The 14,053-nt window shown below is 35.9% G+C and overlaps 1 long non-coding RNA gene across 1 annotated transcript; it reads right to left on the bottom strand.

The window, feature by feature from the left end:
• Positions 1-5,831: 5,831 nt before the first annotated feature.
• On the bottom strand, positions 5,832-11,615 carry LOC122178582. The gene is made up of 3 exons (XR_006178388.1): positions 11,580-11,615; positions 9,110-9,149; positions 5,832-5,855 (listed from the first exon to the last, which is right to left on the bottom strand). It is a non-coding gene; the product is annotated as an uncharacterized LOC122178582 (long non-coding RNA).
• Between the last annotated feature and the right edge of the window lie 2,438 nt (positions 11,616-14,053).

Genomic DNA, 14,053 nt, shown 5'->3' on the forward strand with positions numbered 1-14,053 from the left:
TGCACCTTTCCTCCTACTCTGGCCATACTGGTATAAGTATTTAAAACTCTGACATCAGAGATATTTGGCACTTCTGCAACTTCAATTTCAGCATGACACAGCTTGCAGTTTCTAGTCCTTCACCTGCATATACATATTGGTTATATATTACAAGAAACAAGAGTGTAAGGTTGTCATCATGTTTATACTGTTTGTATCTGCCATGACAAATATTTAAACTCATTACTTAACATTCAGAAAAACTGTCCACCAAAACAGTGGATTCAGAGAAGAAAATTCTTTATGGAGATAAAAGGGGTATCCTGTGGATCTATAATTCCTTAGAATAAATGGATTTTTTTCCTCAATCCTTACAAGTACCTTACCAAAACAAATTGATCAAACACATCATACATCCTTTCTCCTTCATTGTCAGTGCAGAGGCATTTTTAATTCTCCTTCATTCTCCTTCCCATCTAAGATTTCAACTGTCTGAAAGATCAGTCCATTTTAAACAGTAGTATTTGCATCTCTTCAAAATTACAATACTTTCAAACATTCCAATCTGTTTTTCAATAATAATGACCAAATATTCATATTCTTGCATGCCAGTTCCATTAGAGTACATTACAGTAATAAGCATGCTTAGCACATTCAGTTGCATTGCTTAGTGCAACTCTATTTCCACATATTTGTTAATACTTGTACCATGCTTCACAGAGGCATACATGTGACTCCAGTTGTACTGTTAAGAAGTATAACTGGCAATAGAAAAACAGAAAAGGGGAAAGAAAAAAACAAGAACTCTTTTTTAGTACTGTATTTTCAGATTGAATTTCATTAGTGAATAAGGCATGACATATATAAGAAAGTACATGAAAGTAGTTTAGCCTTCTTTGAGATGGAAAATGCTATAAAAATGACAACTATTATTCCTATTAAAAATTAATGTTATTGAAAATAGTATAAGGCTGCATGAATAAAACATCTTAAAGCCTTGTGACTCCATTTGTCAGGTTTCAAAGATTCTGATGGAACAATTAAAGCAAAAATATTTTAGAAGCTCAAAATGGCTTTATCAGGGCTAGCCTTATGCTTGGTTAAAATATTAGGTGTAGAATAGGGGAACTCTGCAAGTTGACACAATGCAGATACGACAACTGTAATTCAAATCCTGAGAGAATATGATCAAAATATCTCACCCATCATACAAACTTAGTATAAAAGTAAAGATTTCTCAAGAGCTGTTGTCAAATCCTGTTTCCTCCTTTTAGAGAATCTCCCTGCAAAGGAGCAATCTGACAAAACGACTTCCAATGTGAAAGTGTGGATGAAGAAAATCTGTCACTGAATTCCTCCACATGGAAAAAATTGCGCCCATTGATATTCATCAACAATTGATGAATGTTCATGGAAACTAAACAGTGGATGTGAACACACTGAGGTGGTGTGTGGTACATTTCAAAGCAGTGAGTAATGTGAAAGACAAACATGTTCTGGGCAATCATTCAGGCTCTTTTATGAGCACGACAGAGGCTTTTTTCCATCATCAGCAAAAAATCTCATAACTAACAGGAGCGTGTATGGGAACTATTGAATCATGGCCTGAACACCTGATTGATCACCTGAGGCAAGCACTGAGTCAGCCTCAGGAGCCGCAGGTGAAGGCAATTCGCCTATATGACTGGAAGGGATGGGGCCTGGCTCCACCTCTCCTAGACCCCATTTAAGGGCTTGCTATCACTAAGGAAGGATCTCTTTCTGGAAACTGGTCCTCTTTGAGTCTTTTTCTACAAGCCCATGACACAGGCAAGGTTTTCCATTCACTTCTGATTATTCCTTTCCAACATGATAATTTTTCCAGATAAATGTTCTCTAAAGACCAGCCTAAATTCTCTGTATACTTGGCAATTATACATCCGTATAGTCGCTTATTTGTAGCTAAGGATTTGCTCTAATGAATTTTATTGTGCTCTTTGTATCTGTTGTAGTTTCCATGGAAATAAGAGGCATTACTTTTGGAGTGACCTATGTAGATAATGTACAAATCTCAAACTCCTCAATTCATTTGAATCAACAGAAGAGATGGAAAAGTAGTATTTATTATACTTTTTTTTTTTTTTAAATATCAACTATGAGTCATTCAATAAATATACTAGCATTGTTAACAACACATGATACATCTCTCAATTTCAGTTTACAAAAAAAGCATTATTGAAGATCTTTTCTTTAGCCAGAACTACACAGTGGCAATTACAGTCATGCTCTTCCAGTCCTTCATATGGAATTCAGCCATTATTTCAGATTTACTGTAGATTATGAAAGATATCTATGGCAACTTCCTGCTAAATGCAGTAGGAAGGCTGGTCCACAGTGATCATAAGGGACTTTCAGCTCCATCTCAATCCAAGGCCCTTTACTTTTTAACCAGTAAATGCAAAAGCCAATCTTAAAACTTAGCTTTAGCCTAACCATATTGACAAATTTATAACAAGCGTAATCTGGAAGCAGGTATCAACACCAAGCCAAAAGGTCATCCAAATTACTCTTTCAGTCCAACACTATGTCTTTATAGCCATTTTCTGTGTGAACACTCTTGCCTTATTTGAGTCAATGATATCTACCAGCATCAACTTTTTTTTTTTAAATCAAAAAGGTCATGCTAGTGAGAACCTTCTGCTCCACCCCCCCTTCGACTTTCAACTGACTGATATAGGGTCCATTCATGTTTGAGTAATGATGCTCTCTAGTTGAACCATGAACTTAACCCCAGTAAGTAGTCTAATCCTGGCTGTAGATTAGAAAACTACATAATGGCAAGCAATCCTTTTAATAGACAAAGTAATTGTAACCTACAAATTGCTGAAATGGAGCCCAGCAACAGCCTCTTCTATGTTCTCTGAGCCTAAACCACAGCTCAGTTCTTAGAAATAAAAGTATAAAGCAAACAAGTTGCCTAAATTTACATCTGGGAGAAATAGATGGGCTTACATAACAAGGCTAAAATAAGTCTCTGGAAGAAGTTAAGGACTGCTGCCCTAATGGGCTGTCTTGGCTCCTTTTCCTGCTAAGAGTCAATTAATTAAAACAAACATGAAGTGAGGATGACAGTGGAAGTAACATAATAGGCTAAGGTTAAGTTTTGTTAGCATGAATCAGGTAGAACTGCCTGCTCTTAACGAGGCAAGCACCTACTTCACAGTTCAGGATTGATACAAGTTTGACACTCCATCTAACTAGAAGAATTTGTTTTTTTAAGCACCAACTTACATTTTGGTATGAAAGCTGATTCTAAATACATACTTTCATGACTTCTGTACAATTTAAGGGACTAAGAAGGAATTGATTATCAAGTTCCAATTAGGAGCAAACATCACTGATAAAAATAATACGGTAATCCATCAGTGTCCTTAGTCAACCATTTTCACCTTGATTTTATAAAAGATGCTACTGACTACAGCGCTTTCTTTTTAAGTGAAGAGGGATTTTGGCAGAAGAGCTTTTAGCCCACATGTAGCGCTGAAGATACAAATGAGAGGCTGCTGCACATTTTACACCTTGCATTGATTTTTTAGTAACATTAAAATTTGTTTAAGCATCTTCTGAATCTATTGTGACTTTTGTGCATCAGTTCATAATAATTACCCCAACAAATAAAGAAACAATATTCTCCTGTTCTCTTTGACAGAGAACAATGTATTCATTCCTATACTTCTCTGATAAGAGAGTAACAAAGCAGTATTTTCCTCTCAATGGCTAGTTCGGTCTTCCTCTGCTGGCAGATAGGCTATATTTCTGTCTTACCAGTTTCCACAGGTGATAGCTTAAAATATCTACATTTGACCTGAGGGATACAGAGTAGCTCATTCCTTTTAAACGGAACAAGAACTTCAAACTTTGAAAGTTTTTCTTCCCCAGCTAAACAGATTTTTGTTCAGGGTATTAGACCTGTCCCTTAAGGCAAAGACAAAAATCAGTCATCCAGACAACTAACCTCTTTCCTCAGGTTACTATATATCCCAAGTTTTATCTAATCTTCCCAGAGTTGTTTTGCATAACAAATATTATTTTAAAAAATATCAGGTCAAGCCTAAAGTTTTATCAGCAGTGATCATATGCCTTGAAGTGCAGAAGACTTTTTTACAGTAGCCCAATCACTTTTTCATGAACACATGTTCATTACAATTACTGCATCAATACTCAGGTCAGAATTTTTACTTTGGGATAATAGGAGAATGCCTAAGTGCTAGAAAAAGATACTCAACATCTCTAATGTGTTTTTTATTATAAGCTACAAAATAGGGATGCTCCAGTCATATCCAGGCACACTCAAGTCTCTCTTCAAAGTTTTAATTAAAATATTGAAAATATTATTTCTGTTGACAGTGCTAAATCATCTGTCTTTTAGGCCAAGAGAGCGGATAAGGGGAATGAAGGGAGATTGTTAAATATGTGCATGTGGCATTTAGGAAGACAGATAGGAACAATATCAGATCTTCTGTAAGTTTTGTCTCAAAGCCTATTCGATCTCTAAGAACTGCTTCACGTCAGCAACTGAGCACTCAGTACTGAGTGACAGAGAAACAGAAGAGTATCTATTCTTCTAAAATGCTAGACAAGTTTAAATATTACTCATTAATTAGCTCATGCCTGATTAATTATTAAAATATTAAGAGTTAACATTTTACAAAGCACTCTATTACACTGTTGTATGTGGAAAAGCATTCTATAATAACAGCGTTCAATACATGTAGATGGAACTTAACATTCTTTTAATTACTAATCTTTCTGACAGATTAAAGAATCATACCCCACATATTTGGAAAATATAGTTGTAATATGTCATATAAGTATTTTTACCTATACCTGAATAAGGCTACTTCAGATTCTTTAATCAAAATATGTCTGATAGTTCAGTCGAATTAGTTGTTGAAACTATGTACTACTTCTCTTTACTCCTATAATATTCAAACAACATTATGTTTTTGGTTATTTCACTATCAACCCAAAGTAATCTCATTAACTATAAAGCATTCATCTTATACCACTGTATATGAAGGAAGCTTTTGTTAAGTATGTGCAACTATGATGTAATAAATAGATACAAGATATATAATAAACTATTTCTTCTAATCATAAAACTTTTAACAACCACTTAAACTCCCTCAAGATTCTGGTGCCTTCCCAAAGCCTTTTCTTTAATTAGATTGGCTGCAGTGGAGCTCTAGATTTTTAGATTGCTAATTCAATGAGTATGAACTATTAGGAATTTCTTAGAGGGAAAAACAAACAAAGCACGCACCAAATTTGAGAACTTATATTGCCTCTATCAGAAATTAACACATCAAAGGTGATCCACTGCAATCACACCCCATCTATTTTAAGTAGAAAAAAAAGCTGACAGTAATGATAGGATGCAATTTCTACTTTCTTCTTGAAAGTATGATAACTGTCTTTTAAACCACCAGAACAAGCATTAGTGAAAAATACAACTGCAATTATTACCTATTATCTCAGATGATGAATTTGTTGACACCTTACATCTTGCCAAGCATCATCTGCAAAACTGCCCAAAAGGCTTGATACAGTAAAGTGTTTTTGATAGAAAAAAAAGTAATCAACAGTGAAATGCAGTTGAGTTGGCAACTTAGGGCACATGAAAATGTGACAAGTCCATAAGTTCTCCATACTGACTGGAAAAGCTACCAGTGTTATTCTTGCTAACTGCTGACAAAATATCTCCAATCTTTCCATGTGTTTAGGGAGGCAGCATTGTGTTAGATCCTCTCCATGTGATCTATCAGAACTCCAGTGACATGGTCTTGACAATGATATCATACAGCTAATGCAGAAATATACGTTTTCGTAGCAGTTTCCTTGAAAAAAAAAAAAAAAAAAAAAAAATCTATGATTTGGTAGCTTGTTCTTAAGAACAGAAAAGCAGTCATTACAGAAATCCACACATTCCATTGAAAAGCTCAGCACATAAAGAAAACAAGACTTAGTTTTAGTGCGAGAAGTTGCATAACTTCTAAGAACTATGTTGGCTTTAAAACAAGCCTATTAAAATCTACTTTTAAGCTTACATATATTCACAATGTTACCAGCAACTAACCTCAAAAGTTCAGTTTTCATTGACATGAGAAGTTCTAATTTACGAAGCCACATCAGCACAAAGTCCAGAAGTCTGTTTATATATGATTTCCAGTAAAGCAGAAATATATTGAAGAACTTTGTAGATGGTTGATTTTTCAACCATTTTTTATTTTTCCAATACTGAAAATAATGCATGGAAATCCATTTACTGTACAACTTAGCTCATAAAAATAAAATCAGCTTGCCTCATTTTAGCAATTACAAGTGTGAGATAGGAAAAAAAAAAATGTAAAACAGTAAATAATGTATCTGTATTTTTATACACCTGAGATTAAGCTAACATACCACAAGATGGCAGATGAAAGCAACAGAAGTGGCAATCTGCAGGACAGCATAAATTTGTGGGTTACTATGAACAACTGGCTTTGAAAATAATTTTAACTTCATATTACAGAAAAAAAACAAAAACTTTAAGAAGCTGTATTACAAAAACAAATGGATTATCTGTTCATGTTCTTAGAGACAGTTTACCTTCTCAAACTACAGCCACACACATTCAACATTTAGACAACAAACATTTACATATAAATAAAATTGTTCTTTGAAATCATTAATCATCTCCTCATTTGTCCTCCCACTTGTAAGTCCAGGAAAGTGAGCAGTGACCTCTCTGTCACCAACACCATGATGTACTGGATGCATGTCATGGAATTCTGCAGTTCAGTTTCTTGATGAAAATTTCTAACTCTGCCTCTTCCATGCAAGTATTCTCAAACATTCTAGGTTATTATACTAATTCAGTGCACTGCTGAATTTTTTTCCCCCCTCTACATTCTTAAACATACAAGAATCCAAGCATAATATCCTGTAGTTTCCACTAGCATGTAAAAAAAAAAAAAAAAAAAAGAAAAATGAGAAACAAAAATTTTCAGTTACTGATTTAATAAGTGCCTGATATCAATTCACTTCATCTGGGTTACCATTCAAAGCTCTGAAATCGTATATCCCTGGTAGGTGTTTTAAAATTATTTCACACAGGAGCACAGAGAAAAGTCCACGCAGTAAAAGCCAATTTGTAAACCTCCCTGGTCTGCTTACCTATTCTGGATTAAACAATTCTTCACAGTCTCTTTTGTGGTGATCATCCTAAGTAACTTTAAAAAAAAAAAAAAAAAAAAAGCAAAAAAAAAGCCAATGCATCTGAACCATGTCTGAATCCACCATTCCTCCTTAGTCTTCTTTTTTTTCCTGACACTTGATACCTGCATGAATATCTTACTGAAACTGCATTTTCCAGATCTTTGAAGTTATGCAAAAAAGAAACCTTGTGTTACATCTAGGTCATTCAATCTGTGCATCCAAGACAGCCCAAATGGCCTACCTTACTTAATAGGCAGCACCCAGAATATATTTCCTCCTGTTTTGCAATTCATGCCTGTAATTTCTGACAGAAAATAAATTGGACTGAAACATGAGTGAGAAAGGTGAACATTGATGAATCATATCTATGAAAATCTTATCACACGACTGATAAGTCATATTCATTCATCCTCTGACCTTTTGACAACCGTATACAATGTTTTTTTTTTTTTTCCTCCCTGTAGAAAATGTGCATTGAGCATCTTAATGATTCTTTCTGTATTTTCTTATATCAGTTACAGAATACCCTGAGTTGGAAAGAGCCCACAAGGATTATTAAATCCAGCTCCCAACAGGTTCTAGCCCTCCACACCCTTCATCATATTTATAGCCCTTCTGTGGATTTTCTCTAATAATTTTATGCTCCTTTTGTACTGTGACACCCAAACCCACACACAGTGCTCAAAGGGTGGCCACAGAGCAGGACAACCCCAACCCCACCTGGCTGGCAGTGGTGGGCCTGATGCACTCCAGGGTATGTTTTGTCATTTTGGCTTCCAGGGCACACTGCACGCTCACATTCAATTTGCTTTCAGACAGAACCTTCAGATCCCTTTCCACAGGGCTGCTGCTCTCCTGGCACTCATCCCCCAGTCTTAACACATATTTAGGGCTGCCCTTGCCCAGGTGGCAGAATCCAGAGCTTCCTCCTGAATTTCATCCAAGGCCTCTCCACCCTCCAGCCAGTTAACAGCTTCTCTCGATTTAGTGCTGTCCACAAACTTATTAAGCATACCTTTAAGATCTTCAAGTCTTGCATCCAAGTCATTAATGAAAATATAAAAGAGAACTGGCCCTAAAATGGAGAACCCCACTAGTGACTGATCACCAGCCTAAAGCAAATCCACTTTCTAGAATTACTTGAGCCTGACTTATCAGACTGAAAACCTTTTTGTCTTGCATTTGATATTTGCTAACAAATATTTGTAAAGAAGTTTCTGAAATTTAAACAGCTGAAAAATTCCATTAAGTCATTACAAATTTGCATTAATAGCAATAGAAGTTATACAACACTTATTGCTTCAGGGGCCAGGAGTTCTGTATGGATACCTCTGTGTTGTGTTATAGACAACTCTATAAAGATGGATACAAATAGCATTATAACAAAGGTGATGTTAAGGCGATGAGTAATCTTACAAGCTTAAAGAACAGAACCAGCCCAGTTGTCTTAGCTATAAGGCACATGTGGGATAGCTGATAAGGTGTGCAACCCAAAGACAAATATCTGGAAAGGAATCTACCTGCATTTGAATTACTTTAGAAATAGAGGTAGGCAGCTGAGTCTAGTTCAATCATAACAGAATACACACAGGCCATTTTTTTCAGTCAAATCAGTGCTATGGGAAAATGAACGCATGCAGAACAGGTAATAACAAATAAAGGTATAAACATGAACTGAGTGGGCGACATTGACAACATTTACAAGAATGCAGGCAGGCAACTGAAATGAGGTTAAGCACAACAGAGTAACTGCCACTAAGCTATTTCTGGCAGTATGAAAATTACTGCCAGAAATAAATATATGCCATTGAAAATACCCAAATTCAGCAATAAGCATAACCTGATCGGATAATCAATCACCAATATGCACAGGCTTAGTATGAAGAAGTATTACCTCTCAAGATATCCGGGATGGTTTTCTTACTGGGCCTCATCTGCAAGGTAACTCAATAGTCAGAAAGCAATGAAATCCTCAGGTACAGAACCACAGCACTGAGACTGACTTGCTGGTATCCAGTATACAATTTTAGTTTCATAACCTAGTGTTAGAGCTCAAGCAAAAAGATGTACTACCTTAACAATATTTGGAAATTAGGACAGGCTTGCATTCAACAGCAAGGGGAGGTTGAAACTGAAATTTGTGCTTTTTTTTTTTTTTTTTTTTTAAATCTCTAAAAATCCATCATTGGTGTTCTCATAGAGAAGAAAACTGGTAAACACTGTGGTTTTTCTTTACCAGCATTGTTTCAGAAACTACTTTTTCACCTAATATTTCCAAAAGATGCTATATTTTATCCTTTCTATTAGATGATTAAAAAAAAAAACACAACAAGAATCATAGTTTTCATAGCATTCAAAAGGCAAAAACACAATTATACTAAAGCAAAGCCAAATGATATAGCAGAAAAAGAATGTGATAAATTATTGTCAACTGAACAGCAGAAGCAATAGGGAAAAAAATGGATCAAATCTATAATAATGCACTATTGTTTTGTTTCCTCTAATATTTACATCAATAACTTCATATTGCATGAAGATTCATTTACTACACTTCTACATTCATTAATATGTAGAAGTTGTGGAGCTTTTTACATGCCAACATCTAGAATAGAAGGGAAGCAGCTGATCACGTCACTGTTCCAACTCAGTTCAAAGTTTAAGCGAACAATACTGTTTCCTAATGGAAAAAAGTCCTGTAAATAAAAGTTTCCCTTAATTTTCCATAATATTCCCAAAGTGTTAAAACAATTAAATATAAATGAAGGCATAAGAAAAAGCACTGTACTCTCAAAAGATTTCGTAGTAGATATACAGAATGTACCAGTACTCTAACAGATATTACAGAGATTCTTAACAATTTATCTTAGCAATAGAATACAAAGGCATCACTCACAAGACACTAACTTATCTATAATTGCACAATATATTGCACAGCACATGAATACTGCAAATGCTGATTGATACAGGTACTTTTGGGATGGGAAGAAAACAACTTACACATGAATGAAAAAAGTAAAAGTAGGAACAGATTGGAGAGAAATAGTTGCAAAAGGCATAAAACAAAACAAAAAGGAGGAGCAATAGAAAGCTTCCTCCCTCCCCCTTCCCCCTATCTATGCATTGCCAGAAAATCTTCACTTAGATTTAGAAGTAGATATCAAAATTATCAGTCTTCAGAAAACTTCTTTCCCCTATCAGTTTTCTGCATAGACAAAGTTTAAATAAAAATAATATACCCACAAAAGTTTTCTGAATACATGAAATATAGCAAATAATCTTGTTTTACTCATGTAATACTAATGGGTTTATGAAAAAATCTATAATTATTCCCACAGAGTTTTAGAAGAAGAAAAATTTACTATTTGCAGTACCTCAATGACAACAACAATGACAACAACAGACACAATTGTCATTTGAATCCAAATTCTCATTTGGATTCATATTGTTAGTGTTGAATAGCATTTCTCAAACTGTAACATTCTATCATCCTGTACGTAGGACCATTTGCCACACACTGAGTGAAATTCCTGATCAAGTGAAGACATGCACATTGCTGAATGCAGCAGATGACTTACAGACAGCAGATGCAAGTGTGGAAATTATGACCTGAATGAGCTAGCAACCTAATTAGTAAAATTCTAGTTGGCTCAAAGCATACTGATAAATTGCAGAATCATTAAGATTGAAAACCACCACCAACATAATTCAGCTCAACTATCAACTCATCACTACCATTCCCACTAAGTTATGTTACTCAGCTCTACATCTAATGGCTTCTGCTCTACCAGAGGATCAGCAACAAATCCCACAGAAATCCATCCTGGGAGGACTCAATTAGGCAGATGATATCTACTTACAGGACAAGGCGTACACAACTGCCACTCAGAGAGACCTCAACAAACTGGAGAAGCAGCCAACAGGAGGAATGATTCAAAGACAAAACTGTCCAGACAAGAATCACTAGAGCAAGGACACAGGCTAGGTAGGGCCTAGCTAACTAGGAAAAACTCTGTCCTTAATTGCTTGATCCAAATCAGGACAGCCATTCCTTGGCAATTGCAGTCTGTGTGCAATGCTCAAGACTAGGACCACTTAGCAGAGTGAGGTAGCCTGGCTGATGGTCTCTATTAGAGAAATAGACTGATAGCAGAAGTGCTAACAGGTAAGCTAAAGTTGAACCCATACAGTATGCTACAGTTATAATTACAAAATAGACCCGTGAAAAAGATAATACTGCCTCCCAGAATGTAACCACTCAAATTCTTCCAGTAGCACATGGCAAAAGAAAGTCACGACAGTATCTTCTAGTAGGATACAAACACTATGAAGCAATAGCATATTAAAAAAAAATCGTTTGCGTATACCTTCAGAAGACTGATAGCAACCCAAGAGGAGTACAATTTCCATCCAGAAAGGTGCTGCTCCCTTGGCTACTAACCATTAAATGAGGGTGTGGGTGAGAAGGGGTGGATCACAGCTCTGCCTGGCAATTCCACTGCAAGGAGGATAGGGAACATTCACAGCCACTGCTATAAAACCTGATGTTTCCAACTATGTGATCCTATTAATAATTGATTAGGAAAACTGCTTTTTTCCAAGTGGGCCCAGTAAACTGCCAGGTATTTGAGTGCAATCAGACTTCCAACTGAGGAAGAAATTTTGTATTAGGAAGCCAATAACATAAGCAATTATACAGCCAGATTTATGGAATGCTACAACACAGTCAGAAGGTGTGCACCATATTAGGGGGACAGGGGAAACTGAGGCAATGTGCAGCCAGGGCCCTATCCCACGGTACCCGAGCAAAGTGCAACCAGACGTAGTTGCAAGGTTCAATCAAGGACAGCTTATAGTGACGAGGCAGGCTTGAAATCAAGGTGGAAATCCATCTGCCAGTCCAAAGGCAAGGGTCACCAGCACTATAGTCAAGCACAGACAGAAGTGTATCTGAGCTAGAGACTAAACCCACAGCACGGTGAGTGGGTTTTAAGTGGCTTCAAGCCTATGCATGTGGGTAGATTGAGGCCTCAGGTGTGGCTGATAAGGCCTATTACTCTTCTCTCAGCATGATAAAGAGAAAAAAACATGTCAAGTGTTTACTTTCTTTTCTTCCTCAATACCCAAATCAGTAATCAAGTTTTTGTTGATTGGCAACAGATTAAATTAAGAAAAATTCCCGGAATGTTTTGCACTCTCATAAGAAATGGAATACTCACCTGCTAATGATGGTCTAATGAAATGCGGCTTGTTCAGCCTGGGAAAATATAGCATCAGTGAGATGCAACAGAAGTCTATCTAGGCTTACTGGTTCTTCAGAAGACGGAACCACAGCTTCCACAGATATGTATGGTGAAAGGCCTACAAGCAATCTGAATCAGAAGAAGTTTAGCCTGAATATAAAAAACAAAACTATTTATCATTTTGAAGGTGGTCAATCCTAAGAGTAGGCTACTTGCAGAGGCTGTACAGACTCCATCTTTGGAAATTTTTAAGACTAGACTGGAAATAGTCCAATGCAAACTGGAATGAATAGGAGGCTAGATGACTTCTAAGGTTCTTCCAGCCTGATTTTCCTTCTAATCCCATTATTATAGTAAGTAAAACACAAGATGCATATTTATTTATTTATTTTTATTGAAGAAGACCAAAAGCTAATTATAAGGAATCAAGATTCAGCCATTCCTTACATTTTTTGCTGAAAATATAATATACCAAATGGATTAAAGCCTAACTTTATTCAGCCAGTGGTGCATTGACAGATCTTTACTACTGAATTTTTTTCCTGCCTACAACATTAATCTTATATTAATAACTGTCAGATTCTAATTGCGAGGTCATCTATAAGATCATATGGTATATATTATTCTTCCTTCCCCTCCACAAAGGATCATCTAGCATCATATTCATCAAATTTTTACCCATCATTACTTAGAGAAAAAAAATTCCAGTAATAGATATTTTGTAATCTCCCACAGTAGTGTCAACCTATCTCTGTCAATGTCATTAGAAAATTCTCCTTATGGCTTTTATGAATCTTCTATGGTACTGCTAATTTCACTATCATATGTACCTGGATATGGATTACTGTTTCTACTCTCCCCTGCCCCTTTCCCCTTCTGCTTGCTAGCAGCAGTTCCAAATACATCCAGAAACTGTCTCCCCATCCCTAACCCTGCTCTCTCTTCCACCCTTATGCTTAGGTTTCTCTATCTGTCCCTGATTATCTCAAAATTTTAGTGATGAAATATTCTCTAGACATCTGATTATTCTCTTTCCTGTTCCTGCTTTCCTCGGTGATTTCCCTTACAGTGCTTTCCTGAAAACACAGCATCTTAAAAAAAACAGGATATTCCAGCTGAGGCTTGACCCTCACTTAATAGTGTGAAAGAACTATTTCACAAAATTTGCAGGCTTGCAGAATATGCTTAAAGATTTTTTAATAGATCCACTCACAACGCACATGCATGTATAGTGCAGAACATCCTCTAACTATGCCATATGTCAAGTAAATGCCTTTAAAAACATTTCAAAAGAGAGACCTATGCTTATTCAAGTTTATTTCCAGTCCAAATTAATATAATTTAAATATATATGTACATACATAATTTGCTATACTTCTAAAGGAGAACATGACAATGTGCTAACAAACATACTATCATTATTCCATCAAGCAAATGCTTTCTTCTTACAAACAAAAAACCTCAACAATTTTTCATCTGATTTCTGAGAAGCTTCCATGTCAGCAAAGCATGAAAAATTTCGTTATACCCATAAACAGATTTTTCACATCACAATCAATTAAACATGTTCAGCTACAACCTTTATATCAGCTTAACTA

Source organism: Lagopus leucura, unplaced genomic scaffold, assembly GCF_019238085.1.
Source record: "Lagopus leucura isolate 7727_CA_CO unplaced genomic scaffold, USGS_WTPT01 Super-Scaffold_100002, whole genome shotgun sequence".
NCBI lineage: Eukaryota > Metazoa > Chordata > Aves > Galliformes > Phasianidae > Lagopus > Lagopus leucura.